This window comes from Heptranchias perlo, chromosome 42 (assembly GCF_035084215.1).
Source record: "Heptranchias perlo isolate sHepPer1 chromosome 42, sHepPer1.hap1, whole genome shotgun sequence".
Lineage (NCBI taxonomy): Eukaryota > Metazoa > Chordata > Chondrichthyes > Hexanchiformes > Hexanchidae > Heptranchias > Heptranchias perlo.
In genome coordinates this window covers 5,053,500-5,065,764 of record NC_090366.1, presented here as the reverse complement: position 1 = coordinate 5,065,764, position 12,265 = coordinate 5,053,500, and the positions used below count along the sequence as shown (strand labels likewise).

Genomic DNA, 12,265 nt, shown 5'->3' with positions numbered 1-12,265 from the left:
AGGGAGTGTCAGAGGGTATCAGAGAGTGTAAGGGGATCTCAGAGAGGGGAAGGGAGTGTCAGAGGGTATCAGAGAGTGTAAGGGGGCTCAGAGAGGGGAAGGGAGTGTCAGAGGGTATCAGAGAGAGTAAGGGGATCTCACAGAGGGGAGGGATCTCAGAGAGGGGAAGGGGTGTCAGAGGCTATCAGAGAGTGTAAGGGGATCTCAGCGAGGGGATGCGAGTGTCAGAGGCTATCAGAGCGTGTCAGGGATCTCAGAGAGGGGAAGGGAGTGTCAGAGTTTATCAGAGAGTGTCAGGGATCTCAGAGAGGGGAAGGGAGTGTCAGAGGGTATCAGAGAGTGTGAGGGGGCTCAGAGAGGGGAAGGGAGTATCAGAGAGCATCAGAGAGTGTGATGGGGCTCAGAGAGGGGAAGGGAGTGTCAGATGGTATCAGAGAGTGTGAGGGGGCTCAGAGAGGGGAAGGGAGTGTCAGAGGGTATCAGAGAGTGTGAGGGGGCTCAGAGAGGGGAAGGGAGTGTCAGAGGGTATCAGAGAGTGTAAGGGGATACCAGAGATGGGAAGGGAGTATCTGAGGGTATCAGAGAGTGTTAGGGCGCTCAGAGAGTGGAAGGGAGTGTCAGAGAGTATCAGAGAGTGTGAGGGGGCTCGGAGAGTGGAAGGGAGTGTCAGAGAGTATCAGAGAGTGTAAGGGGATCCCAGAGAGGGGAAGGGAGTGTCAGACGGTATCAGAGAGTAAGTGGGCTCCGGGCATATCAGTGTGAAAGGGACACTCAGAGGGTATCAGAGAGTGTGAGGGGCGCTGACAAGGTATCCAAGAGGACAATGGACTCCCTGAGGGTATCAGAGAAGGAAAGAGACAAAGTCTATCAGAGAAGATCAGGAACTCAGGGAGAATCAGAGGGTGAGGGGAGGTCGGGAGGGATCAGAGAGGCCAATGGATTCAGAATTGTCATTTTCTGAACATAACATTTTCTAAATATCAACATATTTATTAACAGCAAAAAATGAACCCGAATTGAAGAGATAATCTGGAGGGTTATAACCCACCGGGAGGGAATGGATAGTTAGAATCGGGACGGGCCTGGATGTTTGACCGTGCTCATGATTTTTCTTCCACAGCTCAGTGGAGTGTTCGATGATTTCATTGGATTTTATCAATTGATGAGAGTTTGCACCTGGAGCCCTTTGTGAGAAATAAAACACAAACCGCCCAACGTGGGGCTCGAACCCACGGCCCTGAGATTAAAACTCTCATGGTCTCCCGACTGAGCTAGCCGGGCTTTGTACGAATCCATTCCGGATCTACTGGGAGAGAGGGAGCTGTTAGCTTTGCTTCAGAGGCTCAGTTTGGCCGACAATCCTCGGGGAACTCCTTCGATTTTCAGTCTGGGAGTGAGTCTGATGCCTTTCCCTGTCATCCAGTCGTGCGCTGAGCATTGCAGGAACACAGGGACAGGAGAAGACCATTCAGCCCCTCGAACCTGCTGCGCCATTGAGTTAGATTATTTGTGACCTGTACCTCAACTCTATTTACCCGTCTTGGACACAGATCCCTTGGTAATTTTTAAAAAAAATCTATGAATATCTCTCTTGAAAATTTGAACGAACTCAGAATCCACGGCATTTGTCGGAGAGAGTTCTAAATTTCTGCCGTTCTTTGTGCGCTGAAGTGCTCACTGTTTTCTTCAAGGAATGATTTTGCTCCAATTTTAAGATTGAGTCCCCAGACAGAGGGATGGATTCCACTCATTGCTCTTTCATAAAACTCAGACCTCTCACTCTTTATACTTCCCAACATTACAATCCATTTTGCTCAGGATTTATTTCTCTCTTTTAAAAATGTTCCTCGTGCTTTTCATTATAAACATTTCGTTTAAAATATTACTGAGAGAAGCAAGCTGAAGTTTTGTTATTATAAACATTTGAGTCAGTGAGGAATCAAACCAGTGACCCGAGATACGCTGGTCAGGAGCGAATAATTTCCACTCTGATTCTGTCCGTGAAAATGACACTGAAGAAACACTGAACTGAACCAGAAATGTTCCAACACTCGATCTCGGAGCTCAGTTTAGGTTCGTGTTCTGCTGATGATATCTTAACATTATCTTGTGGTTGGCCACTTTTAACCAGGTTCATGGCCAGATTCTCCCAAAATCCCATTGCCCACATTGCTGCTCCCTCTCTCACTCACTTCTCGAGTTATGCCGAAAATACAGCACAGAAAAAGAGCATTCGGCCGAGCTGGAGTCTGCCGGCGTTTATCTCCACACGAGCCTCTTCCCCACGATTTCATCTCACCCTATCAGCATATCCTTCTATTCCTTTCCCCCGCATATGCTTATCGAGCTTCCCCTGAAATGCATCTATGCCATTTGCCTCAACTACGCCTTGTGGTAGTGAGTTCCACATTCTTACCACTCTTTCTGTAAAGAAGTTTCTCCTGAAATGCAAATTGGATTTATTAGCTTCTATTTTTATATTTATGAGCTCTAGTTCTGGTCTCCCCCATCAGTGGAAACATTTTCTCTACGTTTACCCTATCAAACCCCTAACATTATCTTAAAGACCTCTATCAGGTCACCCTTCAGCCTTCTCTTTTCTAGGTAAAAAAGAGCTTCAGCCTGTTTAGTCTTTCCTGATAAATGCATCCTTTCAGTTCTGGTATCATCCTGGGAAATATATTTTGCACCCTCTCCAATGCCTCTACACCCTTTCTATAATATGGAGACCAGAACTGTGCACAATACTCCAAATGTGGTCCAACTAAGTTGAATATAACTTCTCTGCTCTTCAATTCTATCCCCCTAGAAATGAAACCCAGTGCTTGATTTACCTTTTTTATGGCCTTATTAACCTGTGTCGCTACGTTCAGTGATTTGTGTATCTCTATCCCGAGATCCCTTTGCTCCTCTAACCCATTTAGACGCTTCTTATCCAAACAATATAGGAAGAGGAGTCGGCCATTCAGCCCCTCGTGCCTGCTCCGCCATTTGATAAGATCATGGCTGATCTGTGATCTTACTCCATATACCTGCCTTTGGCCCATATCCCTTAATACCTTTGGTTGCCAAAAAGCTATCTATCTCAGATTTAAATTTAGCAATTGAGCTAGTATCAGTTGCTGTTTGCGGAAGAGAGTTCCAAACTTCGACCACCCTTTGTGTGGAGAAATGTTTTCTAATCTCGCTCCTGAAAGGTCTGGCTTTAATTTTTATACTGTGCCCCCGACTCCAAGAATCCCCAACCAGCGGAAATAGTTTCTCTCCATCCACCCTATCCGTTCCGCTTAATATCTGATAAACTTCGATCAGATCACCCCTTAACCTTCTCAACGCGAGAGAATACAACCTAAATTTGTGTAATCTCTCCTCGTAACTTAACCCTTGAAGTCCGGGTATCATTCGAGTAAACCTACGCTGCACTCCCTCCAAGGCCAATATGTCTTTCCGAAGGTGCGGTGCCCAGAACTGCTCGCAGTGCTCCAGGTGCGGTCTAACCAGGGCTTTGTACAGCTGCAGCATTACTTCTGCCCCCTTGTACTCCAGTCCTCTTGATATAAAGGCCAGCTTTCCATTCGCCTTATTGATTATTTTCTGCACCTGTTCATGACACTTCAATGATCTATGCACCTGAACCCCTCAGTCCCTTTGGACATCCACTGTTTTTAACATTTTACCATTTAGAAAGTACCTTGTTCTGTCCTTTTTTGATCCAAAGTGGATGACCTCACATTTGTCTACATTGAATTCCATTTGCCACAGTTTTGCCCATTCACCTAATCCAACAATATCCATTTGTAATTTTATGTTTTCATCTACACTGCTTACAATGCCACCAATCTTTGTGTCATCGGCAAACTTAGATATGAGACATTCTATGCCTTCATCTAAGTCGTTAATAAATATTGTGAATAATTGAGGCCCTGCGGGACTCCACTAGTCGCATCCTGCCAATGTGAGCACCTACCCATCATCCCTACACTCTGTCGCCTTTCGCTCAGCCAATTTCCTAACCAAGTCCGTACTTTTCCCTCGATTCCATGGGCTTCTAACTTAGCTAACAGTCTCTTATGTGGGACCTTATGAAATGCCTTCTGGAAGTCCATATAAATAACATCCATTGACATTCCCCTGTCCACTACTTTAGTCACCTCTTCAAAAAATTCAATCAGGTTTGTCAGGCACTACCTACCTTTCACAATTCCATGCTGGCTCTCCTTGATTAACTGAAAATTCTCGAGGTGTTCAGTCACCCTATCCTTAATTATAGACTCCAGCAATTTCCCCACAACAGATGTTAGGCTAACTGGTCTATAATTCCCTGGTTTCCCTCTCTCCCCTTTCTTAAAAAGCGGAGTGACATGTGCAATTTTCCAATCTAGGGGGACAGTTCCTGAATCTAGAGAACTTTGAAAGATTATAGTTAGGGCATCTGCACTGTGCTCACCGACTTTCTTTAAAACCCTGGGATGGAAACCATCTGGTCCTGGGGATTTGTCACTTTTTAGTGCTATTATTTTCTTCATTACTGTTGCTTTACTTATGTTAATTTTATCGAGTATCCGTCCCCGATTTAATATTAGTTTTCTTGGGATTTCCGGCATGCTGTCCTCTTTTTCTACTGTAAATACTGACGCAAAGTAATTCTTCAACATGTCCGCCATTTCCCCATTGTCAATGACAATATCCCCACTTTCAGTTTTTAAGGGGCCAACACTGCTCCTGACCACCCCCTTTTTCCTGATATAACTATAAAAGTTCTTTGTATTGGTTTTGATATCCCTTGCAAGTTTCTTTTCATACTCTCTTTTTGTCGCTCTTACTATCTGTTTTGTGACCCTTTGTTGATCTTTGTATCTTTCCCATTCGCCAGGATCTGTGCCATTTTTTGTCTTTTTGTATGCCCTTTCCTTCTGTCTTATACTGTCCCTTCCCTCTTTAGTTGTCCATGGCTGTTTTTTTGGCAAGTAGAGTTCTTGCCCCTCAGGGGTATAAACCGATTCTGTATCTCGTTAAATGTTTCTTTAAACATTTCCCACTGATCATCAGTCGTTTTACCCATTAACAGATTTGCCCAGTTCACTGTGGACAGTCTCTGTCTCATCCCATTGAAGTCGGTCTGGAATCTTTGCAGCTGGAATCTTAGCAGCTGACTCACTTTTTTCCCTTTCGAACCACTACATTGAACTCGATCATGTTATGATCGCTATTGGATAGATGTTCACGTACAGTTAAGCTGTTAACTAAATCTGGTTCATTACTCATTACTGAATCTAGTGTGGCTTGCCTCCTTGTTGCCTCTTGGACATACTGCTGTAGAAAACTATCCCGGACACACTCAAGAAATTCACTACCTTTCTGACAGTTGCGAGTCCGCTTTTCCCAATCTATGTGAAGGTTAATGTCCCCCATTAAGTCCACTATGCCTTTCTTACACGCTTGTCTAATCTCTGCATTTATACAATGTAGCACTTCAGAACTGCTGCCAGGTGTCCTATGCACAATTCCCACTATAGTCTTAGATCCTTTCCTATTTCTCAATTCAACCCATAAGGTCTCTGTTGGTTGCTTACCTCTCGTTATATCCCCCTTTATCATTGAAGTGATTTCATCTCTAATCACTAAGGCTACTCCTCCCCCTCTTCCATTTTCCCTCTCTCTCCTGTAGACCTTATAACCCGGTATATTTAGTTCCCAATCCTGACCATCCTGCAGCCATGTCTCAGTAATAGCTATCATGTCATCCCTTCCAATTTGAATTTGAACCTGTCGTGCATTTAATTTATTCCTTATACTCCGTGTATTTGTATATCGAACTCTTAGTTGGGCCACACGCCCTAGTCTGACCTTTAGCTTTGATGCTGGGTTAATCGCCTTACGCCTTCTAGTTTTCACTCTATCTGTAGTGCCTAAAGTACACTTTCTTTCTGCTGCTCTACGCTTTTCCCTTTCACTCGACCGTGAAATTGCCCTCGGCTTTCATCTCACTGAAGCAGAGTGTGGCCGCATTGTATCTGATGGAGTGTCAGTGATGAGGTTGGGGTAGGTCTGGGTCTTATCCAATTTCTGAAATCTCACCTAGCGCCAGGGAAAAGAAACTTCCACCATCTACAAGGCACAAGTCAGGAGTGTGATGGAATACTCTCCACTTGCCTGGATGAGTGCAGCTCCAACAACACTCAAGAAGCTCGACACCATCCAGGACAAAGCAGCCCGCTTGATTGGCACCCCATCCACCGCCCGAATCATTCACTCCCTTCACCATGGGCGCACCATGGCTGCAGTGTGTACCATCCACAGGATGCACTGCAGCAACTCGCCAAGGCTTCTTCGCCAGCACCTCCCAAACCCGCGACCTCTGCCACCTCGAAGGACAAGGGCAGCAGGCACATGGGAACAACACCACCTGCACGTGCCCCTCCAAGTCACACACCATCCCGACTTGGAAATATATCGCCGTTTCTTCATTGTCACTGGGTCAAAATCCTGGAACTCCCTTCCTAACAGCACTGTGGGAGAACCTTCACCACACGGACTGCAGCGGTTCAAGAAGGCGGCTCACCACCACCTTCTCAAGGGCAAGTAGGGATGGTTAATAAATGCCAGCCTCGCCAGCGACACCCACGTCCCATGAATGAATTAAAAAAATGAGGAATTCCTTCAGTTTGAAACAGAAAGTTTGATTGATTAATGGCGATTAGAGCAAGTAGTCATCATTTTACAGTTTAATGAGTTTTGCGTAATTAAGACAGTAAACCATTTTGTAAAAGTTCTTTCCCTGAATGGGAATCGGACCCGTCTCCGGCACTGAGAGCATTTGTAGACGGCAGCTGCCTTCTGAGTTTTTCCTGTAACGGTGTCTAAAGTCGAGTTTCAGTCGTGTTGTGATTGTCACGTTCGTCTTATTGCTGCAAGGAAACATTTTGAAAACGTTATCCAATAAAAATAAAAACGCAAGTGCCGTTGAGGCGGTTAATCTGTGTTTAAATATGAATAAAATACACCAGCTCACAGAAGCGGTAGAATTTATTTTCTCTGTCCAGTTCTGCTCACACTCAAACACGACACAGACTCCGACAGTGTCTGTCCCTCACTCCCGTTTCCTGCCCTGACGGTGCAGAAAGCATCTCTCAAAGCTGCACATTGCGACTGGTTTCAGTTGATTTGTGAGAGATCATTTCAGGATCCTGCAGCGCTGCCTCGGTTAATAAACAGAGTTCTCACCCGCATTGCGGCCGTGGCAACAAACACATCAGTTTTTCGATGTTCCCCAGCTCCAGGAGTGAGTGAGGCCACGACAGCAACAATATTCTGGCCCCGCGCTCTCCAATCACACATTGCTGGTGGAAAGCAGCCTCAGACAGCGCATGACTGGGGATCAAGATCCCACTTCAGCTTTCACAACACATCGTCTGTCCCGCAGCTGTTGCTCTGCTGCAAAGTCAGAACTTGCCAGCTGTTTCAAAATTTAGAGCCTGAACAGGGATTTGAACTCTGGACCCTCAGATCACTACCGGCTTTCAAAGTCTGATGCTATACCGACTAAGCTACCCAGGCTCACTGCGCGCTAGTGTTCCATTATACATATTCATGGTAAGACTCTGAATTATCCACAGTTAACATCGAGTTCGGATGAGGGTCCCTTTTATAAAATTCTCAGGAACGTGTTGAGGAGAATTCTTGTTTCTGTTGAACATGATGTAAGAAACATGGACAGTGAACTCTCCCCAGTGTAGTTCACATTCTCGATCTTAAGAGTAATTTAAAGGAGTAAACTCCTTGAAGGGAGTCACTAACGAGCTTAATCGAAGGCAAGTCATGGCAGCGGAGCTCGCACCCGTGATATGCTCCTCCTGCACGATGTGGGAAGTCATCGACACTACCAGTGTCCCTGGTGACCATGTGTGCAGGAAGTGTGTCCAGCTGCAGCTACTGGCTAACCGCATTTCGGAGCTGGAGCTGCGGGCGGATTCACTGTGGAGCATCCGCGATGCTGAGACTATCGTGGAGAGCACGTTCAGTGAGGTGGTCACACCGCAGGTAAAGATTACGCAGGCAGAAAGGAAATGCGTGACCGCCAGGCAGAGTAAAAAGAACAGGCAGGTGGAGCAGGAGTCCCCTGGGGCCATCTCCCTCTCAACAGATATTACTCATTGAATATTGTTGGGGGAGATGGTTTATCGGGGGAATGCAGCAAGAACCAAGACCGTGGCACCACGAGTGACTCAGCTGCACAGGAGGGCAGGAAAAAGAATGGGAGGGTAATAGTGATAGGGGATTCCATCGTAAGGGGAACAGATAGGCGTTTCTGCAGCTGCAGACATGACTTCAGGATGGTATGTTGCCTCCCTGGTGCTTGGGTCAAGGATGTCACGGAACGGCTGCAGGACATTCTGAAGGGGGAGGGTGAACCGCCAGAGGTCGTGGTCCATATTAGTATCAATGACATTGGTTAAAAAAAAGGATGAGGTCCTGCAAGCAGAATATATGGAGTTAGGAAATAAATTTAAAAGCAGGACCTCTAAGGGAGTAATCTCAGGATTACTCCCAGTGCCATGTGCTAGCGAGAGCAGAAATAGGAGAATAGACCACATGAATGCGTGGCTTGAGAGATGGTGTCGGAGGGAGGGGTTTAAATTCCTGAGGCATTGGGACCGATTCTGGGAAAGGCGGGACCTGTACAAGCTGGACGGGTTGCACCCAAGCAGAACTGGGACCAATATCCTCGCGGGGGCATTTGCTAGTTGTGTTGGGGAGGGGGATGGGAACCAAAGGGCAGGTACAGATTACATAAGAACATAAGAACATAAGAAATTGGAGCAGGAGTAGGCCAATCGGCCCCTCGAGCCTGCTCCGCCATTCAATAAGATCATGGCTGATCTGATCCCAACCACAAATCTAAAGAACACAAGAAGTCGGAGCAGGACCCGGCCACATAGCCCCTGGGCCCTCTCCGCCACCCACAGGGCATTGACCGATCCGAACTCAGCTTCATGTCCAATTTCCTGCCCGCTCCCCATAACCCCTAATTCCCTTTACTTCTAGGAAACTGTCTATTTCTGTTTTAAATTTATCTAATGATGTAGCTTCCACAGCTTCCTGGGGCAGCAAATTCCACAGACCTACCACCCTCTGAGTGATGAAGTTTCTCCTCATCTCAGTTTTGAAAGAGCAGCCCCTTATTCTAAGATTATGCCCCCTAGTTCTAGTTTCACCCATCTTTGGGAACATCCTTACTGCATCCACCTGATCAAGACCCTTCACAATCTTATATGTTTCAATAAGATCGCCTCTCATTCTTCTGAACTCCAATGAGTAGAGTCCCAATCTACTCAACCTCTCCTCATATGTCCGCCCCCTCATCCCCGGGATTAACCGAGTGAACCTTCTTTGTTCTGTCTCGAGAGCAAGTATGTCTTTTCTTAAGTATGGAGACCAAAACTGTATGCAGTATTCCAGGTGCGGTCTCACCAATACCTTATATAACTGCAGCAATACCTCCTTGTTTTTATATTCTATCCCCCTAGCAATAAAAGCCAACATTCCGTTGGCTTTCTTGATCACCTGCTGCACCTGCATACCAACTTTTTGATTTTCTTGCACTAGGACCCCCAGATCCCTTTGTACTGCAGTACTTTCCAGTCTCTCGCCATTAAGAAAATAACTTGCTCTCTGATTTTTCCTGCCAAAGTGCATAACCTCACATTTTCCAATATTATATTGCATCTGCCAAATCTCCGCCCACTCACCCAGCCTGTCTATATCCCCTTGCAGGTTTTTTATGTCCTCCTCACTCTCTACTTTCCCTCCCATCTTTGTATCATCTGCAAATTTTGATATGTTGCACTCGGTCCCCTCCTCCAAATCGTTAATATAGATTGTAAAGAGTTGGGGACCCAGCACCGACCCCTGTGGAACACCACTGGTTACTGGTTGCCAGTCCGAAAATGAACCATTTATCCCAACTCTCTGCTTCCTGTTTGATAACCAATCCTCCACCCATGCCAGAATATTACCCCCAATCCCGTGATTTTTTATCTTAAGTAATAATCTTTTATGTGGCACCTTGTCGAATGCCTTCTGGAAGTCTAAATACACTACGTCCACTGGTTCCCCTTTATCCACCCTATACGTTATATCCTCGAAGAACTCAAGCAAATTTGTCAGACATGACTTCCCCTTCATAAAGCCATGCTGACTTTGTCCTATTAAATTATGCTTATCTAAATGTTCCGTTACTGTCTCCTTAATAATAGACTCCAAAATTTTACCCACCACAGATGTTAAGCTAACTGGCCTATAATTTCCAGCCTTCTGCCTCCTACCCTTTTTAAATAACGGTGTTACATTAGCAGTTTTCCAATCTGCCGGGACCTCTCCTGAGTCCAGGGAATTTTGGAAAACTATCACCAAAGCATCCACAATCCCTACTGCCACTTCCCTCAAGACCCTAGGATGGAAGCCATCAGGTCCAGGGGATTTATCCGCCTTGAGTCCCATTATTTTACTGAGTACCATCTCTTGAGTGATTTTAATCGTATTTAGCTCCTCCCCCCCCGAGAGTCCCCTGTTTGTCCAGTGTTGGGATATTCTTAGTGTCCTCTACTGTAAAGACTGAAACAAAATATTTGTTCAGCATTTTTGCAATCTCCATGTTTCCCACCATTAATTTCCCGGTCTCATCCTCTAAGGGACCTATGTTTGCCTTAGCCACCCTTTTTCTTTTTATATAACTATAGAAACTCTTGCTATCTGTTTTTATATTTTTTGCTAATTTCTTTTCATTATCTAACTTCCCTTTCTTAATCAATCCTTTAGTTACTTTTTGCTGTCTTTTGAAGAATTCCCAATCTTCTCTCCTCCCACTAAGTTTGGCTACCTTATATGTCCTTGTTTTTAGTCGGATACTATCCTTGATTTCTTTACTTAGCCACGGGTGGCTGTCATTTCTTTTACACCCTTTTTTCCTCAGTGGAATATATTTATTTTGAAAGTTGTAAAATAACTCCCTAAATGAACACCACTGCTCATGTACCGTCTTACCCTTTAATCTATTTTCCCAGTCCACTTTAATCAATTCCGCTCTCATACCATCATAGTCTCCTTTATTCAAGCTCAGTACGCTTGTTTGAGAATCAACCTTCTCACCCTCTAATTGGATATGGAATTCAACCATGTTGTGGTCGCTCGTTCCAAGGGGATCCTTAACTAGGACATTATTAATTAATCCTGACTCATTACACAGGACCAGGTCCAAGGTTGCCTGCCCCCTTGTAGGATCAGTTACATACTGCTCAAGAAATCCATCCCTGATGCACTCAATGAACTCGTCCTCAAGGCTGCTCTGCCCAATTTGATTTGTCCAGTTAATATGATAATTAAAATCCCCCATAATTATGGCTGTTCCCTTATTACATGCCCCGACTATCTCCTGATTAATACTTCTTCCAGCAGAGTTGCAACTATTAGGAGGCCTATATACTACGCCCACTAATGTTTTTTTTTCCCTTATTATTCCTTATCTCCACCCAAACTGTTTCATTATCTTGATGCTTTGTCCCAATATCATTTCTCTGTATTACAGTGATTCCTTCCTTTATTAACATAGCCACCCCACCTCCCCTTCCTTCCTGCCTGTCCTTCCTGATTGTTAAATACCCTGGCATATTTAATTCCCAGTCGTTGTCACCCTGCAGCCATGTTTCTGTAATGGCCACAAGATCATACCCATACGTAGTTATTTGTGCCGTTAACTCGTCCATTTTATTACGAATGCTACGTGCATTCAGATAAAGAACTTTCAAATCTGTTTTGTGACGCTTAGTTCCTGCTTTTTCCTTTTTTAACACTTTACCTATTACTCCATACCTTCTGTCCCTTCCTGTTACGCTTTCCTCTCTCTCCCTGCTCAGGTTCCCAACCCCCTGCCACTTTAGTTTAAACCCTCCCCAACAGCACTAGCAAACACTCCTCCTAGGACAGCGGTCCCGGCCCTGCCCAGGTGCAGACCGTCCGGTTTGTACTGGTCCCACCTCCCCCAGAACCGTTTCCAGTGTCCCAGGAATTTGAATCCCTCCCCCTTGCACCATTCCTCTAGCCACGTATTCATTTGAAATATCCTCCTATTTCTACTCTGACTAGCACGTGGCACTGGCAGCAATCCTGAGATTACTACCTTTGAGGTCCTATTTTTTAATTTACCTCCTAACTCCCTATATTCTGCTTTTAGGACCTCATCCCCTTTTTTACCTATATCGTTGGTGCC

The 12,265-nt window shown here is 45.3% G+C and overlaps 2 non-coding genes across 2 annotated transcripts; both read right to left on the bottom strand.

Moving 5' to 3' along the window:
* Positions 1–1,208: 1,208 nt before the first annotated feature.
* On the bottom strand, positions 1,209–1,281 carry trnak-uuu (transfer RNA lysine (anticodon UUU)). Its single transcript has one exon. It is a non-coding gene; the product is annotated as a tRNA-Lys (tRNA).
* Positions 1,282–7,472: 6,191 nt separating this feature from the next.
* On the bottom strand, positions 7,473–7,557 carry trnaq-uug (transfer RNA glutamine (anticodon UUG)). Its single transcript is given in 2 exon segments — positions 7,473–7,508; positions 7,521–7,557. It is a non-coding gene; the product is annotated as a tRNA-Gln (tRNA).
* Between the last annotated feature and the right edge of the window lie 4,708 nt (positions 7,558–12,265).